Source organism: Pongo pygmaeus, chromosome 8, assembly GCF_028885625.2.
Source record: "Pongo pygmaeus isolate AG05252 chromosome 8, NHGRI_mPonPyg2-v2.0_pri, whole genome shotgun sequence".
Classification (NCBI taxonomy): Eukaryota; Metazoa; Chordata; class Mammalia; order Primates; family Hominidae; genus Pongo; species Pongo pygmaeus.
In genome coordinates this window covers 123,116,136-123,140,418 of record NC_072381.2, presented here as the reverse complement: position 1 = coordinate 123,140,418, position 24,283 = coordinate 123,116,136, and the positions used below count along the sequence as shown (strand labels likewise).

The window sequence follows — 24,283 nt, the reverse complement described above, 5'->3', positions numbered from 1 at the left end:
AAATTTAGAGCAAGGCTCTCGGAAGTACCAGAAAGACAGTTTCTCCTAATTAAACCTCAGAGGAGTGGAAGTTTCTTGGGTCTGTGATTATCTGAAGGGTTTTTGAAAGTGCAAATCTGGTTGGGGAAAAAATAGAGGGAGGAAGAGGAGGCTTGAATTTGAGAGGAGGTCTCAGTGGTTACCAAGAAGTCTCAGGGACTGATGAAATCTACTAGAAATGCACATCTTCCTGGACAAGCTGATGTGCATTCAAGCAGTCTCTGGACCCTGGGAACTGGATGTGGGTGGTGCTCTTTCCCCTCAAAGCCTTTGATTCAATTATTCTTTGCTAGGATTCTCAGAAGATAATTTTTATTTGTTTTTTTAAGTATATCTGTGAACAACGGTGTGAATATACTCAATGACACTGGATTATGCAGTTGATTATTATTAAAATGGTAAATATTACATTATGCATATTTTACACAATTAAAACAACATCACTAAAAGAAACAGAAGAATATAATTTATAAGCAGAATTTAGAAGCATAAGTAAGGAATAGGGTTTTAACTTTATAATGTATCAAGGATTCATTTTATCAACCAAATAACCTTCCAAATCATCCGGTTAGCACACAAAACTACTCTCAGGTTAAATTTTTTAAACTCTTAAATTAACAACAGTAATTCAAGAAAACTATTTGGTCAATTAAATCAGTTGCATCTGTGGGGCTGTGGAGTGAACTCAACCTTATTCGTTTTCACCAACTTCCCATTCAACTTGTTCTGAGGACAGCTTTTTATGCACTCCTGGCTATAATCTCACATGAGTTCAATAGTTGTATCTGTCACTTATAAAACAGAGAACCCAGACCCATCCAATAATAATTTTTTAAAAAGTATAGCTGGATGTGCATGTATATGTATTCTATACACATCAACCCCCTTCATGTCTCTCACTGCACTGTGTGGTAGAAAAAAACCTAGAGACCGGGGTTCAAGCTTATGCTCTGCCCCATGTCCCATGGTGTATAAGGGGAATGGAAGACACATGGCCTCATTAGGCCTCAGCTTCCACACCTGTAAGATGAGGATGACACCAAGGCACACTCTGCAAAGTTGATCTCAGAAAGAAATATAATAGTGTCTGCAGAGGTACCTGGGACACTCAGAGAAGGGGCCCCATGAATGTCCATCATTTCTCATCTATGAGAGGGAAGGGGAGTACTGGCCTTGAGTGTGTGAAAGCATCTGACAGGCCTCCACAACCTCCCCTGCCTTCTCTGCAAAGGACACCCTCAGGGTCCTCGACCTGTCGCTGTTTTCGAAATCAACTGCCAGAAAGTTGACCTGTGCACAAATGCGTGATGTAACTTTGCAAATTAAATGTGTAATGCTTTTAGAACAACGATGCCCTTTCCTCCCCTGCTCCCCACCACTGGGACCAGGTAATGTGCAGGCACATCTGTTGTAGGTGTTGGGAATACTCAGAGATATTTTTAGATCCCGGCCTGGGGTCCAAAAGTAAAGAGGCTGGCTCCTGGGACCCAGTGATGCCTGTGGCATCAGTCAGGTAACAGGGACCAGGTGGGAAGTTCTGTGAGCAGGGTGGACCAGGGCTGGGTGGACCAGGGCAGGGTGGACCAGGGGAGGTGGCCTGAGGCCGGTGGGTAGAGCAGCAAGTAGAGAAGTCAAAAGGAATAGGACTGACTGCTATTGGGGCAGTGAAGGGTGGAAGCGCCCCCTGTCCAAACACACACACACACACACACACACACACACACACATACTTATCAGATCTTACTTAACCAGATATTACCTAGCTCAGGAAAAAAACTTAACCCCCTGAGCCTCAGCGACTTCATTTGTAAAGTAAGGAAATGGACCCACTTAGCTCTTCTACTGAGATTGTTCAGGCTGGCAGCACTTTAATTTACAGAGTGTCTGCTGGGTACCCAGCTTTGTACCAGGTGCTGGAGGGAGAGGGTGGAGGATCAAAGAGAAAAAGAGGAGGTGTAATTGTCACTGTTGCCTGAAAGAAGCCATCACTCTTCTGCAAACATTGTCATGCTCTTCACGCTTGTTAGAATAAAATCCAAACTCTTTATCAAGATCTACACAAAACTTTGGGATCCAGCCCTGGTACTTCTGTTAGACAATATTTTGTAATGCTCCTTTGATATCCTGAAACAAAATTCAGTGATTGTATAATTGATCTACACACAAGATGTCTTAATAAATATAATATCTTAACTATAATATAAAAACAAAATAATACAAGATATATATTTAATATTATACTAAAATATATTATTTTAATATAAATTAAAACAAAAACCACAATAATGTAATATACAAACAAAAAAGAAGTAATTTGTCACAAAACAGCATGCATTTCAATGGGTAAATCCTCTGACATGATTCTCTAGTGAACACCAGAAAGCAATCAGGTACCTATGTTTGGGTGTAAAACCATAGAGAATGCCACAGCTACAAATACAGACTGACAACATGTATGTTGTTTTGGCGATTCAAATACCAAGAGTGATGTTACCATGGGTGACCTGATTTTCCCAACGTGGGCAGCACTGCTTGTGAGCCTTCTGAACAAAACACAGTGTGATCTTCCCTTAATTTACATAGTAGTTGCATTCCTAGACAATTCCACATATAATTGAAACTATGCTAAAAAATCACTTTCTGTTTATATGAATAAGAGAGTTAAGTCCAGGCTCAGATTTTCACTAATAGGTCTTTTACCTATGTGAATATCCACCAAGACATCCTGAAGTCAGGCAGGACCCAGGACAGTCACCGGTTGTGTGGGACTGTTACCTGTACTGCTTGAAACCTTGCATCCTCCCTGGCACCTGCCCGCCGACCTACTGCCCCTGAAATAGCCCAATAAACTTTAGAGGTCAATACTGCCCCCCTTGGGAGCCCCTGCTCTGACTCCTGCCCACCTCCCTGACACTGGATCTGTCCTACACTCCGCTTGTTCACTACATTCCTGGACACCTAGCTTTTCTCCATGTCACCAGGCACACCAGAGGACCTTTGCACATGCTTTTCCCTCCACCACGAATGCTCTTCCGCAGATGGGCACGTGGTGCCCTTCTCATTAGTCATTTCTCAGCTCACATAACATTTCCCTGACAGCAGCTTTCCCTGACCACCCTATCTACAGTAAGGCACATGTTCCCACTCTGCTGTCCTCATCACCTTGTTCTTTTTTTTTTTTTTTTTGAGATGGAGTCTTGCTCTGTCACCCAGGCTGAAGTGTGAGTGCAGTGGCATGATCTCAGCTCACTGCAACCTCCACCTCCTGGGTTCAAGCGATTCTCCTGCCTCAACCTCCCGAGTAGCTGGGACTACAGGCGTGCGCCACCATGCCCGGTTAATTTTTGTATTTTTTAGTAGAGAAGAGGTTTCACCATATTGGCCAGGCTGGTTTTGAACTCCTGACCTTGTGATCCGCCCACCTCAGGCTCCCAAAGTGCTGGGATTACAGACATGAGCCACCACGCCTGGCCTGCCTATCACCTCGTTCTTATCCCTCATGTCATATGTCATTGCTGTAATGATCTGTTTCTAGCTTGTCTTCCCCATTAGACTGGGGTCAACAAACTTTTCTGTAAAGGGCTAGACTGGAAATATTTTAGGCTTTACAGGCCATATGATCTCTGTCATGACAACTCACTCAACTCTGCCATGCTAGTTAGCCACAATGCATGAACAAATGGGCATGGCTGTGTTCCAATAAAACTTTATTTACAAAAATCAAGAGTCAAGCTGCATTCAGCCTGTGGGCAGCAGTTCACCAGCCCCTGCCCTGGACTGTAAGCTTCACATCTGTCTGGCTTGCTCTTGAATCCTTTGGGTCTAACATAGTACAGGGAAGATGATGAGAGCCGAATGCATGTTTGTTGAAAAAATGACTCTGTTGTCCAGTTGGAGTGAGGAACAACAGAAAACATGAGAAAGACATACCGATTCTTAGCACCTAGGGAAGTATTGACATGTTGATACCACAGCCAGCACTGCAAGAGTCCTGAGAAGGAAAGGGCAGAAGAATTCAGGGAGGGCTTCCTAAAGGAAGTGACCCTGAATGGGACGTGAAGGAAGGATGGGATTTGGACCATGATAATCATGGCATTTACGAGTTCAATCATTAATTCCTCCACTCATTCAGGGACTTTTTTCAAATGTCATATAGGTGTTTACAAAACAAAGATGAACATGCAGTGCTCTCAGGGAAGGAGACTTTGAGCCTGTTGTCAGGACAGTCTGGAGATTCCAGGGACTCTGTGGCCCAGTCACACTTTGGGTGCCTAATGTGTACCAGAGAGACGAGGGTCACATCCCGGACATGGTGCAGTAGTGCCACAATTGGCACTCCATCCCACCAGCCATCCACAGCATCCAACTGGCACTGTGCCATGCCTGTGAATTTAGTGCATGCTTGTTCTCAGCCTCGGCCCAAACCCTCACCCTCCAGCCTCACCCAGTCCCAGGGCCCCAGACTTCTGCACCCTCACACCTTAATCACAACCTGCTCTTGGATCCTCCATTCACCCAGTTATATAATCATACACTCTCCCTAGGAGGGAGGTACAGTCATGGTGGGTCTTCAGACAGAGGCCTGGGTGGACTTTGAGCCCAGGTGCCCCAGGTCTTCAGAGCATCATGGCACACCTGCCAGGCAGTGTTAAGTAACTGCGGAGGTATATTTCAGCACCAGGATTGGCACCTTAAGACCATACCTGATAATTCTTTGATCTTTTAAGGAGTTATTTGAGGTTCTTTTTAAAACTGAATCAAGATTATCCCCATTTTTCCGTCTCTGTTGTTCTTCCCTCCAAAGCTGCAGGCCTTGCACCTCTTAAGAACCTCAGAACTGCTTTTCCTTCTCTCTTTGCTTTGGCTTCTAAGAAACTCAAAGCCAAATGTGTAGTTCCCATTTGGCTTTGAGTGGCCTACCTGTTGTGCAGTGAGTCCTCACTCGAACTTATTTTCCTGCCTTATTTCCCTTACATTTGTGGTTGTACAGGATGCATTTCTACAGGCCAACTCAAGTCTTATCAGGGACAAGCCAGGTGTCCCTTGTGTTGAAAAAAAAAAAAAAAAGTTGCAGAACGGTCGTCCTGTCTCCCTACCCCCTCCAACCCTGAACATATTTCATTATTTCATTAATATCGAACTTAATTATTTTGCAATTTAGTTTGATATAGACAGCCAAGCATTTCATAAACAATACATTTCATATCTGCTAATGAGGGGTAAAAATAGATCAACTCATTTCTTGACACAGTATTGATATTGTATCATGAAAACATCCCCTACAGGAAACTCTCTGCCAGCGACTCCTCCCTGTCCTAGTCTTGGCTCCATGTCCTTGTGGAGACCCCGACCTAATGTGCTCTGTAGGGCAGCGCACAGCATTTCTGCACCCGGGGAGCTGGGGACTGCAGCCCAGAAGCGACTAAAGTTCACACATTTTTTAAATCCCCAAAGGGCTGCTCTTTGTGGAGTGACTAAGAGCCGGGCTTTGGGATGGGAGAACCCCTCCTTCATTCCTTTGTTAGGCATTCAATAAATGGAGCACTGGCCGGGCACGGTGGCTCCCGCCTGTAACCCCAGCACTTTAGGAGGCTGATGCGGGTGGATTGCTTGAGGTCAGGAGTTCAAGACCAGTTTGACCAACATGGTGAAACTTCGTCTCTACTAAAAATACAAAAAATTAGCCGGGCATGGTGGTGGGCGCCTGTAATCCCAGCTACTCGGGAGGCTGAGGCAGGAGAATCACTTGAACCTGGGAGGCGGAGGTTGCAGTGAGCTGAGATCGTGAGCCACTGCACTCCAGCCTGGGCGACAGAGCAAGACTTCATCTCAAAAAAAAATTTTTTTAATAAAAAATTTAAAAATTAAAAAAAAATGGAGCACCTTTGCGGGCCAAGCGTCATGCTAACCACTGGGGAAGCAGGGTAACAAGGTGAAGAAAGTCCATGCCCTCTCGGCCCTCACCTTGCAGTGTAGTGAGACCACAATCAATGAGGAAGCTACCGAATAAAGCAGATCTTTCCAAATTGAACTAAGGTAACAGTGAGCAGCCGGCAGGGGGGCGGCTGGAAAGACCTCTCAGAAGAGGCGGCATCTGAGCTGGCCATGAGAAGAGGAGGGGGAGGCTGCAGTCATGGAGAACCACAGCAGAAGTCCAGAGCAGGAATGAACAGGGCACACAAAGGCACCGCAGCCTAGAGGCCAGTGAGGCTTCCACCTGGCCTCCACGAGGAGGCTTGAGGGTGGAGAGGCAGCCTTCAAGATGCCTGGGAAAACTGCTTGGGGCCTCTGTGAATGCATCTATAGTGACAAGACAATGTCACCCCACTCACAAAATGCTGATGCTAGACATTGAAAGAATCGAGAGAGAACAAACAAAAAGTGGGGGTAGAAAGTGGGGCCAGAGACTCCCTTCTAAATAAGCCAGCAGCCTCCGTGCCAGTGGGCACTGTGGAGATGCCAAAGCCTCCAAGAGTCTGGTCCCTGGCAGGGCCATCTGAGGACCCCAGGCGTCCCCGCCAAAGCCTAGCGTGGTGGCTCTGTGTGGTTTGCTGGGCTGTCGAGATGACCACAGAGCTGCGTTGAGAATCGCAGACGATCTTTTCTTAGCTGACAAGTGAAAGCTCTTTTCTCTCTGCATTTGGCTTGAGATAATGCTGTTCTGGGCCCGCCTAGGAAGAGAGAGATCTACTTGACAAACAGCAAGGGCTTCTCGCCCCATCCATGAGTGGGTGACGCTTTCGAACCCGGCAAAAAAGGTTCTCCACGCCAGCAATCTCGGGGCGTTCACTTGAGGCCTGCTGGCGACGTCTGAGCACCAAGATCGCACAGCGACAAGCCGGGAAAGCACAAAACTCTACCTTGCCACCTTTTTAATGAGTAAAATCCTCTGGCTGCTGCCCGGGCCCTCAGAGACCAGCTATTAATGAGCGCTTAGAATAGACCGTGCCTGTTTGATCCGTGTACGGTGGCCTGGGAGAGACACTTCAATTTCCATTTTACATCTGCTGCCATGTTCAAGTGTCTCCTTAAGGGCAGGAAAACACTTTGCAAATTTTGTCTTTAAAGAGACAAGTTCAAAAAGAGCATCCTCTCCCCGCAGCCACATTCTATATGTGAGCACTTTTCAATTTTCAAAGTATATATTTAGATTATGTATATCAAAACCCGAGAGACGCTGCCGGGCCACAGGGCCTCCGCTGCACACACACTTCTCTTCCTGCCTCTTGGGGCTGCGAGAAGAGGGCTTTCCGGGTTCGTCCTCAGTTCTGTGTCCTCACTCACCGGGATGGGGATGGGTGCAGGAGACAGAGACAGCTGGTGTTTTGTTCTGACTTGCAGATCTTGGTCCTAGGCCCGCAGGCAATGTGGACCATACCTTGAGTACCATGATTTCCAGACACTTAATCTGCAGTTGGGAGTCAAGGCGCCCAGGAAGGGAAGCTGGACTGGGTGCCCAAATGGGCACAGCAGGGCCTGGAAAGGAGGCATGGGTGGCCTGAGTCTGCCAAGGGAGTCGGGGGATGAGGCTACATTCAAGATACAATTTTCCAGGGGTCTTTCCAAGATTAGAGGAAGATCCAGAGTGGAAAAGAAAGGAAGAGGTGGAGGCAAGAAAAGGGCTTTAGAAGAAAGTGTATGCTTGGAGGTCTCAGGAATGCCCCTGTTGTCACAAGGGACCACTGTCAGCCATGTGAGGTAAGGGCGAAGACAGTAAATGAACTGAGGGGTTGTGCAGTATGCTGGAAGGCATTCTCTCCAGCTCTGGAATTTATCAGCTGTGCAATTTGGGGCAAGTTGCTTGGCTTCTCTGAGCCTCCACTTTTCACTTGTAAAATGGGATCATGATCCCTCAACCTGCAAGACTGTCATGAGGGGTGACATGCCTTGCCACATGTACACTGCTGGTGTATGGATGGTGCTGGCTCAGTGGTGTCTGTGTTTGTGTCTATAGACTAATCATCATCAGAGAGCAGCTCAGAACAGGAAATCCATCCTCCAGTCGGCCTCAGAAGACTCGCAGGTTAAATGTGTCATGAACAGGAAAATAAATTCAGAGAAGTAAAATTTATCTATATTTTGAAAGGCGACATTCTGGGGTGAAAGCCACTGACAGTATGAATTGCTATTGATTTCATCATTGTTGCCACCTCCAGAACAGATGGCCCTGAAAGCACCGTAAGCCTGTTGCATCGCAGGCTGTTTCCAATGATCTCAGAGTGTTACAAAACTCATCAAACCTGAGTTTTCTCTGGTTCAAAATACCACCATTCTCCATCACCAAGACTTTGGCAAGTAAGAGAGCTGGCACAGAATCTGGCATTGCAGAGCCTGCTCGCTGCTCCTCCAGGATCCGATCTCCCATTCTTCCGCCATCGAGAGCTCCTCTATTCTACAGTCAGTGATATTTCCAATCAAAGACTCTACTGCCCAGCGCCTTCTACAGCCAGGTGTGGCCACACGATGAAGTTCTGGCCAATGAAACATGAGAAGCTAGTAGGCAAGGACTTCTGGGAAGGTTCTTTGAAACGGAGAAAAGACAACTGGAGAAAGTCCTTTTTTGCTTTACCCTCTTCCTCCTTCCCATTGCCTGGAATGCAGACACAATGGCTGGAGCTGCAGCAGGCATCCTGAAATACTGAGGACAAAAGCCATATGTTGGGAATGGCAGTGCAAGAGGAGAGACATAGCCCGGGCCCAGATGATTATGAAGCCACCACACCAGCCTACCCAGGACTTCTTCAATGCAGAGGGGAAGTCTGTCTGCATTTAAGCCACTGTTTCTTGGGGTTTCTGTTATGTGCAGCTCCGCCTGATCCTAATATACACACTTATTTACTCGAGGCTGGTGGTTGTGTCAAAGAGGAGCTCTGGGTCCCTGACTACCAGTCCATTCTCAGCAAGAGACACAGGGGGACATGGGGAGGAAGGGGGCAGAATGTCCTGGTGCAGGATGAGGGTCCTAGTACCTACGCATCTTGGCTAGTGCTAAACCTCAGGGTAAGTGACCCATCTCTCCCTATTTCACCTTCTAGAGACCTCCATTCCTTCCAGCCAAAGCCTGAAATCTAAGAGAGATAGGTGCCACAGGAAAGGAGCATAAGTCAAAATGAACCCAGAGTCCTACCTCTGATTCTTACGAGCTGTGTGGCTTTGGGCAAAAGCCTCTTCACCCTTAAGCCTCAGTTTTATCCTCTGTAAAATGGGAATCATAGTAACACCTATCTCAAAGGGCTGCATGGATAATGTAAGTAAAATGCCTGGAATTCAGTTCTTAAAAATGATAGCTTTTATTATTACAGATTCATTATGAATTGACAAAATTATTTTCAGAGAGAGGTCTTGGGGCAATGGCATGTCCTCTCTGTAAATGCAGAATGTAGCAATGCTTAGGCATTGCCCTGTGTCTTCCAGGGAAGGTGGAATCAGCTCTTCTGCCAGGAAGGTCTGTTCCCAACTGTCTGAGAACTGGAAAGAGGACAGAAATGGGAGGGAGGAGACTCAGCTCCTGTCACTGACTTTGCACTAACTAGCTCTTTGACCCCAGACAAGTCACCTACTCCTTCTGAGCCTCAGTTTCCCCACCCATGAAATGAAGATGCCAGACTCCATTTCTGAGGTTCCTTCCAGCATCAAAATGGAGCAATTCCATGAATACAGGCAGCCTGGAGAACCAGGATCAAAACAGTCAATCTGCCTGCTCTCGCTTTGACCTGCTGGAAGTCTTAGCCCCAGCCTCCTCAAACCTGCTAATCATTTTCCAATGTTCTTTCCTCTTGTATTCCGATCGTATCAAAGGCCTGATCCAGAACAAAGCATCCTTTCTGCAGACACTGAGGCTAAATCTAAGGACTGGGTCAAGAGGAGACTTGAGAGAGTAGTTTGTTTTACTTCATGAAAATTTCCTGTAAAAATTCAGATGTGCACACCTAATACATTGGGAGACTATTGGTTTCTAACGGAGTTATCTAGAAATACAATAAATTTGCTCTTCTAAGAGTCTCCCACACAGATGATGGGAAGGAAATTTTGCAGAGTGCCTGGCTACCATGCTTCAGGTCCTGAACTAGATATTTAATACATGTCATTTAATCTAACCCTCTCCATAAGCATCCATCAGGTAAGCAACGCCATCCTCATTTTGCCAATAAGGTAGAGGGACAATGAAGTTATATATCTTTTCCTTAAATTAAGGACACACAGACAACAAGTGGTTGAGCCAGGACAGATTTTATCTAGGTTGTCACCACTGTACCATAATCTCGAGGCCTGAAAGAAAATGGCAAAATATGGGAAGATGGCTAGGCCAGATATCAGAACAGTTTTGTCCTAAAACCAGCTGCCACTGGCTGGCTGTGTGACACTGGGACAGTCACAGAATCTCTCTTTGCCTGAATTTTCTTATGTGTCAAAGGTGCATATTGGGCTGGACGCAGTGGTTCACACCTGTAATCCCAGCATTTTGGGAGGCCAAGGCGGGTGGATCACCTGAGGTCAGGAGTTCAAGACTAGCCTGGCCAACATGGTGAAACCCCATCTCTACTAAAAATACAAAAAAATTAGTCAGGCATGGTGGCAGGTGCCTGTAATCCCAGCTACTCAGGAGGCTGAGGTAGGAGAATCACTTGAACCTGGGAGGCAGAGGTTACAGTGAGCGGAGATTGTGCCATTGCACTCCAGCCTGGGCAACAAGAGCAAAACTCCATCTCAGAAAAAAAAAAAAAAAAAAAAAAATGGTGCTGACATTGAACAGATCAGAGTCTGCATGCACCTGCTAGTAGATCTCCAAGCTGCCACAATGCCTCCATCCCACTCTGAACTCAATGTATACCAGGACCACCAAGTAGAGAGCAGGTAGCCATGGAAACAGTGCCTTGATGCCTGCTCTGCTTGGGACCCTCATAGTGAGCACATCTCCCCCACTGAAGGCTGGGGAACTTGCCTTCACTCTGCCTTTCCCTGGCCCTCTCTGACCACTCTGGAAGCCTGCGCATGTCTCCATTGGGTTTCCAAACCCAGGCAGATCTGCTTACAAATCTGAATGTGCAACATGGACTCTGGGATCATTGAGGGCCTCTTTAAAGGTTCTCCCCAACCCCCATTCTATTTAGAGGCTGTCTTCACCCAGTAGTTCCATCAGTAGATGGGGCTCCTCACTTCCATTAACGTTCACCTGCATCAGCCATGCAGTACCAAATGATGGAACTGCTTCCTGACATCCTATGAGGCTGTTGCAGCATATAGATGAGGTTTCTGTAAAAAATTTAACAGAAAAACAATTGACACTCGAAGGCTTTTGGATTCGCCAATGAATCTGATGCCCATGTGTTGCCAAAAGCATTTATTGTCTCATAATTTGATTTACTTTTTTCCACGCTGCTCCTAGGGCCTGCAAGTAGGGGCAAAATGGCTGAGGCCTCCAGATGCCATGGAGGCTAATAAAGCGTGCTGTGCTCCCAGCATGCTCTCTGCTGTCAGAAACCGGCAATTAACTTAATAGGGTTCTTGAAATGGAGTCGATCTGGGAAATGTGGCATGTGTTGACACTCTCCTGCTGATCCAAGCAGCCTCCCACCATTGACTTGCAGGGTCTGTTTGCTATTTGAATTATTTAGGAGCTTGTTATGTGAATTAAAAAGCAGCACTTTGCAGCATTAAGTCTAATATTTTATGATCTTCAATTGATTAGGTGGGCTTTCAGGATTACATGGAAAGGTTAAGATAAAACACGCCTCAGACAGGCGGCTTTCACCAGTCTGCTTTGCTTTTCAAAAACCTAGATGAAAACCCAAAAGGGGCCTGCCTCCTTTTTCCCTTCCACTTGAGTCTTCTGGAACCTGTTTTTTGGGGGCCATCAGGGAGCTTTATCACCCTGAGTATACCAGGTGTCCTGAGTTCTCAGGACCGAAAGGAAGCTGGTCCCCTATTTCTCTAGCTTTGTCTCTTTCTTGGCCCAAAGCTACCATTGATGACATCACGCCCAGAAGGACTGCATTCCAGGCCTGGGCCTGCAAAGAGAAAGCCCTGCAGTGGGTCCCAGTCACTCACTTGGACCTGAGATGGGCACCACTACAATGCCTGCCTTTGGCCAGGCACATAGCATAGGTAGCACACGCCCCACACAGCATACAGACCACCAAGATTCAGGGGACCTCCCTCTGCCATGTGTGCCAGCTCATGCTCTCTCTGTCCTGCCAGGTCCCACTCTCTTCTCCCCTGGTCAATGACAATGGGATTCTCCTGGGCTTCTCCCACTACTCCCATTCCAATCTGCCTTACGCTTTGCAGTCAGAAGGATTTTTCTAAAACTCAGCTCTGGCTACGACACTCCCCTGCTCAAAAACCTTCATTGGTTCCCAGTTGCCTGTTAAGTATACACTCTTCAACCTGGCCCCACCTCTCTTTCTAGCCTCATCTTCTATTGTTCCCATAAAAACCAGCCAGAGAGAGATGCTCACTATTCTCAAAACACACCTGTGCTTTCTCAACTCTGAAGAATTGCTTGTGGCGTTCACTTGGTGCATTAGGCCTGATATGGTTTTGCTGTGTCCCCACCCAATCTCAACTTGAATTGTCCCTCCCAGAATTCCCAAGTGTGGTGGGAGGGACCCGGGGGAGGTAACTGAATCATGGGGGCCAGTGTTTTCCATGCTATTCTCATGATAGTGAATAAGTCTCATGAGATCTCATGGGTTTATCAGGGGTTTCTGTTTTTGCTTCTTCCTCATTCTCTCTTGCTGCCGCCACATAAGAAGTGCCTTTTGCCCTCTGCCATGATTATGAGACCTCCCCAGCCAAGTGGGACTGTAAGTCGAACCTCCTTTTCTTCCCAGTCTCAGGCATGTCTTTATCAGCAGCATAAAAATGGAGTAATACAATGCCTCTCTTTCCACCTATTAAAATTCTACAAGTCCTTGGTAATTAGAAAGAGTAAAGAAGTATATAATATAGAGCTTACTGTGTTTCACACACTTTACATGTTAATTCACTCATTTAATCCTCCTGGTCATCCTATTAGGTAGGTACTTTTATCACCTCCATTTTATAGATGATAAAATTGAGACTCAGAGGTTAGATAACTTCCCTGAAGTCATTCCACTAACAAGTGACAGAGCGGGGATTCAAATCCAAATAAACAAGGCTCATCCCAATCCCACTTCCTGGGTAAAGCCATCTCCACCCCTACCCTTGTTGCTTCCTTTTCCTTTGAGGACAGCTGCATCCACCTTCCCACGGCACTGACTTATTTGGGCTGGAAGTGGAGGTACACAGACCCCTCTCTACCAGGATGCCAATGCTTGGAACAGTCGAGCATCCTACGCATCGTCACAGGGCCGAGGGCCAGCGTTTGCACACAGTAGGTGCTGGTTCACCCTAACTGCAGGACGGCTCCCATCCAAAAGTCCCCGCCCCTAGATGAGCACCTACTTGGTCCCTGATGCACTTTCCAAGTGGCAGGAGTAGGCAATGCAGGTGCCGAGGGAGTGAAAGTGCAAGCTCTAAAGGCAGAGGATTTTGAATTTGAATCTAGGCTCCATGTCTCCTAACCTATGAAAACTTGTTTTTCTCACCTGTAAAATGGTGATAACAGCAGTCCCCACTCCATAAGGAAATTATCAAAGTGAAATGAAATAACTCATTGAAAGCACCTAACACACATTGCTCCCAGCACACAGTTAAGGGCCAGGAAATGCTAGCCATTATGACCATTGGATTGACCCAACTGTTTGCCTCTTCAGCTCTGGGACCCTGGGCCTGGCATCTTCACACTGGGCCTGGCATTTTCACACCTCCTCTTCCTCGCCTACAACACAGGCTATTTAAAACTCACCTCATAGGATTGGAGGGATGGTAACGAACTAAGAGAAGGGCCCGGAACAGAACAGACATTCGATATATTACATTATCTTTTATTAACTTAAACCTCACTCAAGCTGAGGAATTTTATTTTTTCCAGAAGACCATCAGGATGGTCCCTGATCCCTGAAATCAACAACTCTGTGCAAAACAAATGATGTCTGCTGTGCACCCCAACCCTGCAGCAGTCAAGGGGAATGATAACAGCACAGCCTCAGCCTCTGGGGAGTGTGGGATTGAACAGGGAGGCAGTGCTAAGAGAGCCCATCTCACCCAAGGCAGAACCAGGGCAGGGCTGGATGGGAAGGAGGAGCTCTGGAGCAGAGTCTCAAGGGCTCAGTTGGGAGGAGCTGCAGTCTGCCTGATCCTCTAACCTGTGATCCATCAAATCTATTGGGTGTGCCATGAGGCTGAGAGCAAGCACTTTGGCAACTGCAGCACGAAGGAGAGTGTCGATGTGATTAGCGGTGCCTTTGTAGGAGACCTGTGCCCTGAAAGGCCAGCTGTCACTAAAATTCCTTAGGTAAGGGGCTATCTTCAGAACCTCTCTGTTGCAGGGAGACCCTGAAGCCAGGAAGTTGCTCTCAGGAATTGTCTCACTACCATCAATAACAACTGCTGAGTCTTGCTTTTTAAGGCAGTAAGGGCCTAAGAGGGCTGGAACCAAGAAGACTCTCAAATACGTGCAAAAACTTGAATGCATGTAAGTAGGTGTGTACACTAGATACAAGTTCTATAAAATTCAGTGTTGTCAGGACAGGCTTACCGCTAGCTGCAATAACAAATACCCTGTGTGTCTCAATGATTTCATACAAAGTGTCCCAGTCCAAGCAGGCCTGCAGGGAACAGGCAATGAAGGGCAGGGTTTTCCTGGCAGGGGCTCCAGCATCTTCGACACATAGTTCCCAAGGTCCTGCTGAGCATTGACAGTCAGTTGCCAGATGGAGGAGAAAACAAGCAAGAAGGATCTTACAAGAAATTTTAGGGGCCAGGCCTGAAAGCTGCATATATTATCCCTGCCCACACTCCACTGGCCAGAACTCAGTCACATGGGGCTCTGACCCCAAAGGAGGTTGGGAAATGTCTTCCTGTGCACCCAGAAAGGAAAGAAAACTGGCTTGGAGAACACATCAGTCTTTCAAAAGGGCTTGGACAGGGAAAAATGTTAAAAGGGCAGGGAGGTAAAAAAGAATAATAAGCACTATTTGCTTTATGTACACTATTTAGTCCTCACTATCAGTAATTGATTTTTTAAATTTTATACCCATTTAACAGATAAAGAAACTGAAGCACAGAAAACTAGGTCACTACCTGAGATCACACAGTGGTAAGTGGTGAAACCAGGAATATACTTCTGGCTCGTCTCTTGTCAACATATAGTTGAAAAGGCATTCCACTTTGTGACTGTTGTGTGTTATGTATTTTGAATGGGAAGGCAAATGTGCATAGAGAAGATAATGTTGAGCTGATATTTTGGGGTCAGCTAATAGTTATTGCCTGCTTATTTTGTGGCAAACACCATTCAAAATGCTTTTTTATATATTGCATAATTGACTCCTCCCAATTCAGTTATGACCTTACCTTTATGCATGAGGAAACTGAGGCATAGAGAAATAATATAATTTGCTAGTAAGCAAGGAATGGGGCCTCCGTCCCCAGTGGCTACACTGAGGAGTCCTATAGTGACTTCTCATTCCCATTCTCACACTCATTCAGCATGGAGTTGCTCTTGGTCACCCACGTTCAAAGCAAGCAGTCAACATGCCTTCGTCGTCCTCATGCCCCATCATACAGCCTAAATCAGCCTCCTTGGAAGTCATGGTCTAAGGGCAGGAACCCTCCCAAAGGCATATTGGCATCCTGGTAAAGTCACCAGTCACTGGTAACCCGAGCACCATGCCAGGGCCCAGCAGCCCATTTAGGGTGGCACCACAATCCCAGAGGCAGCTGACATCCCCTTCACAACCTTACTAGATTCACCCAGTGGCTTCAAGAAGGGAGTATTTTTACTATTTCGGACCACCCTGTCATTTAAGCCAAAATAAATTCAGCCTCTGGGGCCAGAGGCAGGTCTGATGTGAATGTGGAGGGAAACCCAAGGCTATACTGCCTGTCGAACACATGCCATCCTGGCCCTCCAAGGTGTTGCTCACATTGGGGGAGGTCCAGGCCCACGGCGAGCTCCTGGGGATGGAGCGTGTTCCCTTGCCTTGCACCTTGCTCAGGTGCAGGGTGTTGACCACAAGCCTTTAACACAAAAGCAGCGAGCTGCTGGGTCGGTGGACAGGTTGTGGAATTGGCCGCCAGACACTCAACAGGGGTATTATGTGGGTGGTAGATGCCCTAAGAATAGGGAGGGCTGGGCTGGGCACGGTGGCTCATGCCTATAATCCCAGTACTTTGGGGTGCCAAGGCGAGCAGCTCATTTGAAGCCAGGAGTTCAAGACCAACCTGTCCCACATGGTGAAACCCCATCTCTCCAAACATACAAAAACTAGCCAGGTGTGGCGATGCGCACCTGTAATCCCAGCTACTCAGGAGGCTGAGGCACAATAATCATTTGAACCTGGGAGGTGGAGGTTGCAGTGAGCTGAGATTGCACCCCTGCACTCCAGCCTGGGCAACAGAGCAAGACTCTGTCTCAAAAACTAAAAATAAAAAAAAATAAAAAAACAATAGGAAGGGCTGAAAAACATGAAAGTGCTGAGGTTGTGGGGAGGAGTCACTCAAGATATATGTGCAGCTAAAGCGGAAAGTTCTGAAGCAGAAGAGAAGGGCAGCCTTCTTCCCAAGCTGGTGTGAGGATTCTGCAGAGCTGCAACAAAGCTGCGGGGAGTGGAGTCAGCTGCACTTGGTTCAGAGACCAGCTCCTCTGTTCACTAGCTCCAGTTCTTTCACCTTTCAATGTCTTGGCCCATAAAACGGATGCAATTTCAGTTTCGACTCCCAGGGCTGCAGAAGGCCCACTGGGGTTGACCACATAAAGCACCAGCACCAGGCCCGGCCTGCAGGCATCTGCAAGTGTTGACCCAGGTGCCTTTGAATCCAATCCTTCTAGAAAAAGATTTAAAAAAAAAAAAAAAAAAGTAACATTTAATTCTCTAATAATGTACATCATCAAATGAGGCATCTCATTATCTTATCTTTATAGCCGTTTTGCAATTTTTAAAAATCACTTCTTCATTTTCCATGGGCCATGCATCCTGAACTAGAGGGTATGAACTTTGAGGTGGGCCCAGCACGGACCAGAGCCATGGAACTGAGTGTTTCTGAGGTCAGCAGTTTGCACTTCACAGAGCACTTCCGTGTATGTTATCTTCTTTAATCCTCACTCACAGTGGCCCTGGGGGGCAGGTAGAACTGACCTCATTACCCCCGTTTACAAACAAGGAAATGGAGATTCCCCGAGGGTTTCAGTTAGGAAGCAGCAGCTCTGGGGCTCTAAGCCAGGTCTTCGAACTCTAAGCACGGTGTTTTTCATAACACCTGAGCAATCAGAGACTCAGCACCCTCTGGGCTGCCTGCACATCAGCACATGGGCACCATGACTCTCCGACAGAGGCCTCACACAGGGTGAGGGTAACAGCAGGGACCCTGGAGCAAAGGGTCTCTGAGTTCAAGTCCCAGCTCTGCCAGTTTCTAGCCCCAAGATCATGGACAAGCTGCAGGATCTGCCTCACCTATAAAATGGGGGTGATGTTACTCCCCACCACCTAGGGTTGCTGCGAAGATTTCAACAGCTAATAGTATGTGTCAACCAGTTAGAACAGGGCCTGGTATGTAGTGAGAGCCGTAATATGTCACTATTGATCTCCTATAAAGGGAGCTACCCCCTCCCACCCACCTTCTCTGTTTGCTTCTGTGGCTTGGTGCCCCAAGAGGGCTGAGGTTGTGTCCTATCCCTTTTGGGGACTGAAACAGAGGGGCAGTGCAACATGGTAGTTAGGAGTGTAGGTCCTGGTTCCAAGCTCAGATCCTGCAACCTCCTGGCCATGTGATCTGTTTCTGTGTTGAGCCTCAGTTTCCTCCTATAAGAAGGGGACAATAAAAGAACCTATTTGTGAGTATTGTATGAAGTCATGTAACACACATGAAGCACCAAGACAGTTCCTGGCACATAAGAAGTGCTAAACAAGTGTTAGCTATTATTGTATCTGTGTCCCCAGCACCCACCACTGTGCCAATGGTGCTAAGCAGCTGCTTTTGGATACATGAATGAGTTAAGTATTTATATTTCTTGTTCTCTGGATAGCAAGAGATCCTCTCCAAATTCTGTCCCAAAGATAGGACCCTGGGATGGGAATTGCCACCAAGGATGGTCACTGTGGCCCAGATACTCATTGTTTATAATGATCTCACTGAGTAAATAAATAGCATGAGACAGGAGGCAGGCCAGTTTTGGAAATACTCCACCCCGGCTCCAGCCGGGGCACTGAGACACAATGACCCTGGCCAGTTGACTCATCTCAGCCCCACCCAGCCCCTCAGGCTCCCTCATTCCGCCTGGCAAGCCTAGCAGGAGCCCGTCTAAAGCAGCTGGCTCTGGGGAGAGGAAAAAGCAGGTGTGAATCTGTGACTAACGCCAAGCCACAGAGGGGCAGTCAAAGGAACAGAAAAGCTCTGACCAAGGAGGTTAAGGACAAAGGCCAGTGCCACATGATGCAGTCACTGGAGTGGGAAGGGGGCATCGAAGGGCAGATAAAGCAGGCATTGCTGCACTGTGGGTGGAGGTCTAGAGGGTTCCTAGGGCCCAGCTGGGCCACAGCCAGCACAGCCCTCAACTGGAGAGGAATCCCAAAGGCCCCTGTACCATCCCTCAAGCCCCATCCTCAGGAAGAGGGAGCTGTGGAGAGAGTTCACAGAAGCTGGCTCCAGCCCACAGTCAGAACTTGTCAGGGTAGAAGGATGCTGACATAGAGAAAAGTCTCCAGTTGTCTGGCATCCTTCTTGAGAACCCAGATTTCTTTAGAAAATTGTTCCTTTAATTTTGAAAATATAATTTCCATGTCAGTGATTTCACTTACAGCCTTGTAAAACAGACTTTGGCACTTAGAAAGGAGGCAGTTCAACCACCTTGGCGTGCAGGTTGGAAGGGAAGTGACTCCATTCATCCAATCCACAATTTGTAGTGCCTACTACAAAGCAGGCACTGATCATGGTGCTAGGCACCTGCAGAGAACAAGAACACAAGGTCCCCATTCTCATGGAACTTACATTTTGGGGAGAAGAAGACAGACAATAAACGCTAAGCAAATAGCGACAAACATTCAGATCAAGATAAATATTAGGAAGAAAACAAAGAGCTTTATGAAAGTGAAGGGTGGGATGGTTGATGGTCTCATCCTCTCATCCAGAAAGGATGAGCTGAGGCCGGAAGTACAAGCCATGACAGACAGGGCAAGAGCTCTGCCTACAAGTGCAAAGGTCCTGTGGCAGGGACACGTTTAGGGAGGTCCAGGAAAATGAAGAAGATGGACATGGCTAAGGCGGAGTGACCCCTGCTAATATTTACTGGGCATTGTACCTTGTGCCAGGCCACATTCTAAGCACTCTGTTGGTAGCTCATGAAGTGCCCATAAGGGCCCTTGAAGGTGGGGTTCCGTTAACTCCATTTACAGCTGGTAGGCCAGAGAGGTTAAGGAATCTGCTCCAAGTCACCCTTTAAGGATAGGGCAGGCAGGATTCCATCCTGGCATTTCAAATCCAGAGCACTTTGGAGCAGACGCCCCAGCAAAAGCCCGAGAACATATTTCCCATGGGCCTCAGGAAGGAGTTTGGATTTTGTTCCAAGTACAAGGGGAAGTGGTCAGGGCCCACAGTCCTTCAGAGGTCAGTTCAATCGTTGTTAAGCACTCAGCCAGGTGCTACGTTCTATCCCAAAGCCCCTTACTGCGCGCCAGGCTGCCTGTGGTGAGCCTGGGGTCGGGACCCTCGGCATGCGGCCCTCTCAGCCACAGGCGACCCCCACTTTTCCGGCCGGCCCTCTCAAAGATCTCCTCACCCCCGTGTCTCCTGTCCCACCTGAACTTCTCCCGCTTCTGAACGAGAACTGGCGCCCTGCGCTCGGAGCGGCTCAGGTCTTGGGCTCTGAGAACCCAGGCGCGCCCGGGGATGCGCAGAGCATAGCCCACCGCACTGCGCCCAGAGGGTGCTCGCAGAGGGGCCTCTCCCCGCCTCACCCCGCCTCCCTCCGTCGCACTGCAGTCTCCCGGAGCCCTCCGGTGGATCTCACGCAGAGCGAATGTTGGCCGGATTAACCTGTTATCAAAGCGCGCCGCATCACCAACCCGCCCGGGGAACTCTTTGCGCCGGCAACTCGGCCTTGTATTTCCAGCGCCGTAAGCCCCTGGTGCCCGCAGTGCCCACGCAGTTTGCGCCCTGGCCTTAGCGCACAGACGCTGACCCCAGCAGAGACCCTGGCTCTGAGCGAGTTCCCAGGTCTGTGACACCCTCCACCCCCCCGCACGGTGACACCAGAACATTCCATCCTGGAACATCGGCGACCCTAGGCTTCCCAGCCTGGTGGTGGCGCAGCCTGATTGGCAGGTTCCCTCTTGGCTGGGGTGGGGGACCCAGGGAGAGCCGCTGTGCACAATTGCTGTTTTTACTCCTGCCATCATTAATTCTACTATTGACAGAGAAAGGAGGGTCCGCAGCAGCTTTGTGTCACGCACCCACTGTAATTTACTTGAAAAGAATTAAATCACAATTACCTGCCATTTGTTTTGCATAAAACGAGCCTGTAATCGCAGAGCGCTTGAAAGGACAACAGCCCCATTGTTGCCATATTAGAACAATATTTCTCAATTTGAAACTTAAAGCATTAGAATTAGCAGCTTTGTTTGACGGTGGCCCAGGGATAGGCAAGACTGACACCCCAGCTCGGACTCCAGACACTACAGTTAACAAGCATAATTTTCATTCATTGAAGTCTAGACCGATTTTTAAATTATTGCACTTATTGTACAAGTGTACCTCCCAAATGTTGGAAAAGAAAATGCAATCTTTTATCTGTTACCTAGCCCAGTTGATAACTTATCTAAATGCCATGAAAATTCCTGTTGCTGGAGTTAAAATCAGAACAAACTGAAATTAACCCACTTGAGATTTGTTTAAATGTCCAAAGAAATCACAGTTTCTCCAATAAAGTTACTTCTGTTCTCATTTTCTCTCCTTTCAGATACAGTGGTGTAAATATGACTGATTAGCTTTTAAACCAAGGTTTTAAAATGTATTTAGAATATTCAGTTCTCCAAAATTACATCACTGTTAACTGGTGTGTTCAGCAAATTTGGAGCAGAGCTGGTTTTTTAACAACTTCTGTAAAAGTAAACTGATGCTTTGAGTGAGCTGTAGTTTCCATTAGCATTCATGGCTTTTTAGTAACAAAATGTAACTGTTCAATTAAGCTTGAGTATTAAAAAGAACCCAGTTACTAACTGTAAGAACCCTTCAACAATCAGGAAAAACAGCAAATACAAAAATCCGGTTGGTAGTTTACTGAGAATGATGATTTCCAATTTCATCCATGTCCCTACCTAATGCTAGATGACGAGTTGGTGGGTGCAGCGCACTAGCATGGCACATGTATACATATGTAACTTACCTGCACATTGCGCACATGTACCATAAAACCTAAAGTATAATAATAATAATAATAATAATAATAATAATAATAAAAAGATTAAAAAAAAAATCCGGTTGGTAACATTGGAAGCTGTGTGCAGAGAGGGTAACAACGTGTTATAGCAACTTTTGCAAATGAAAATAAAGAGAAGTGGCAGAAAAGAAGGTTGAAAGTAGAAAAGATGAAGGAATAAAAAGGTAGAATTTTAAAAATCTGATTGGCAAAAAGCAAGCTGAAATGCAGATTTAGTTCAGGGAATAATTAAAATGTAAAATAAGAAAACCTGATAACCCAGGAAAACAGGTCACGGAAAGAGTAAAATGCATTTGCTGTTGTTACCATTGGACTCACCCAATTCTGAAAAGTACAATTTTATGATTGAAAGGTGACTCTTTTTTAAAGAGTTTTATTTTTTAAAGAAAGAGAAAAGGGTACTGACTTAAAAAAATGGTTTTTCAGAGGAAAAAATATTGTGTTGTCTGCTGTCCTTTTTTTTAAATGTATGTGAAAATTTAAATGTTTAATTTTATTCATAGTGACTTTTAAATTTTTTTTCATAATTTTTCCTTTATTCTGCTAGGTGAGAATAAATACTTGGCTTCAGCAGAAAACAAATTATATATGGAGCAAACCAAAGACTCAATTGCATTTTTCATGATTGGTTTTTGAACAATAATCTATAGAGGTGGGGGAGGGGGATTCATCAGCAAATGAAACCAAGTCCCTGATCTATATTCCTGTTCTGATGTCACCTCCTGGAATATCGGCAACATTTTAAGTTCCAACCTAAGCCATGAATTCCTTCAGAACAAATCAAATGTCTTTAAAGAATATTTCTGTTTGAAAAGGAATTAAGCTCTCCTGAAAGAATTTTAAAGGTTGTGATATTCACAGTCTGATAAAGCAGCACCTTTAATGAAATTCTAATTAGCAATTTCATGCACTTTGCTATTAGTCATATCAGATTAGTGCACATTTTCACAGCCTTCCTTTAATTAAGTGCACTTATTCCAAGTTTCAAACACTTTCCTTATAAGATGAAAACTGTGCTGAAATGTTATTTAGTAAACAGAGGAAGTGTGAACGTGTAGGTGTGCGTGTGTACAGAGACAGACATTTTAACTGTCTACAATTTTTTTTTTTTTTTTTTTTTTTTTTACTTTTAGATTTGGTGCACTCAGGTTTTCATCCCTTCTTTCTTATATTCTCAGTATATCCTCATATTTCTAAGAGACCCGTTCAAATCCTTTTCCAAAGTGCAAATCATGTATTTTGCTTAAAATATATTTCCTATATGTGTATTTATGGAGGGTGTTGTGGGTCTTTTTGCCTTTTTGCTTAAAACATCTCTATATATATTTGTGTGTATATGTGCGTGTACGTATATGTATGTATTATGTGTGTGTATATATAAGAGAGAAACTGTGCAATCTACAATATCTAATTTTAAAAATCTCTGAAAAGCAATGAGCAAGTATTTATCCATCTCATATATACCCACTCCCCACTGCCTTTTGCAGCTACCTCCTTTCCTTTGAAAACAGCAATATGATTTCATTCTACCTTCTAAATTTTATTCCGAAGCTCCAGCCGGGCGTAGCCTGTTAGCTTCATGAGCCGGATCCATGGGTCGCAGGACAACTTCCTTCACTTCAGACTTCACTTCTCCCCTTCAGGAACCTGGCAGTCAAATCAGTCATTTTCAGGCAAGGCAGGACCTACCCTGGGGGCCCACACCCTACAAACCCCTGAATCCCCCCAGGTTCATCCGTTCCTCCCAGCCTGCTGGAGTGCTGCTCCAATTCAGGGAGATTATATTGTCTGGGAATCGACTTGATCTTATGTGTAGCCTTTTGTCAAGAGGAAATTTTTGTTGCCTGTTTTGCTCAGAGGTTGAAACTTGTAATATCTTAACTAATTGCCTGCATCTCTAACACATGTTCTCTTCTTGGTGTCGTTCATTTATACTGTAACATTTTTGACATTTTTAGATCCTCTCCTGGGACGCCTGGGCCTCTTAGCAATTCTCTCCATGAAGAGTGTTTGCCTAATGATTACTGACTGACATCTCAATAACGAGCAATGTATGAGTTGGGTGCATCTATTGAAGAGTTCTGGGGTGTGTGTGTATGTGTGGTGTGTGCAAGTGTGTGTGTGTATGTGTGTTTTAATTCATGGTCCACTTTGTCAAGTCATGTGTGAGCCATAATTTAAGCTAATAATTACCAGACATGAATTCAATGAAACATTGGTGTCTACACTTTAAAAAAATAGTCCTGAATTTTAATGCATTCAGAAAACGTTCGCCTAGGGCCAGGCTGGGTCCAACGCGCATATGGAAGCACTTTAAAAGTGATAAATGATTTGGAATCTACCCTGTCTACTGGTGTGCTTCTCAGGAAAGAAAATTAGAGCTAACAGGTGTTAGATAGGGAATGCTGGGGCATTTTAATAGAATTGTCAAAATGTTGGTACCAGATGTTGACATGAATGCACACAACTCGGAACGTAATGCCGGGCCGCCATTTAAATAATTATTTGTTTAAATTTCAAGTCGCCAGCAGGAAATCTTTACTTGTTCAGCACCTTTCTCTACAGACCATCCCCCGGCTCTCTCCCCTACGATTTGCATCAAAGTGTAGTGGCTGCTCAGCTCACATATGCATGCTTTAAATAATCCATGCCTGTCAAATTTCATTTTTTCTTTTCAGATCATACTCATCGCATCCCCGTCCTTGCCAGCCTTGAAGTCAGCCTCAA

At 46.1% G+C, this 24,283-nt stretch overlaps 1 long non-coding RNA gene across 1 annotated transcript; it reads right to left on the bottom strand.

Moving 5' to 3' along the window:
- Positions 1 to 1,876: 1,876 nt before the first annotated feature.
- Positions 1,877 to 20,358, bottom strand: LOC134740219 (uncharacterized). Its single transcript, XR_010127516.1, has 3 exons — positions 19,918 to 20,358; positions 18,921 to 19,065; positions 1,877 to 2,163 (listed from the first exon to the last, which is right to left on the bottom strand). It is a non-coding gene; the product is annotated as an uncharacterized LOC134740219 (long non-coding RNA).
- Positions 20,359 to 24,283: the final 3,925 nt, after the last annotated feature.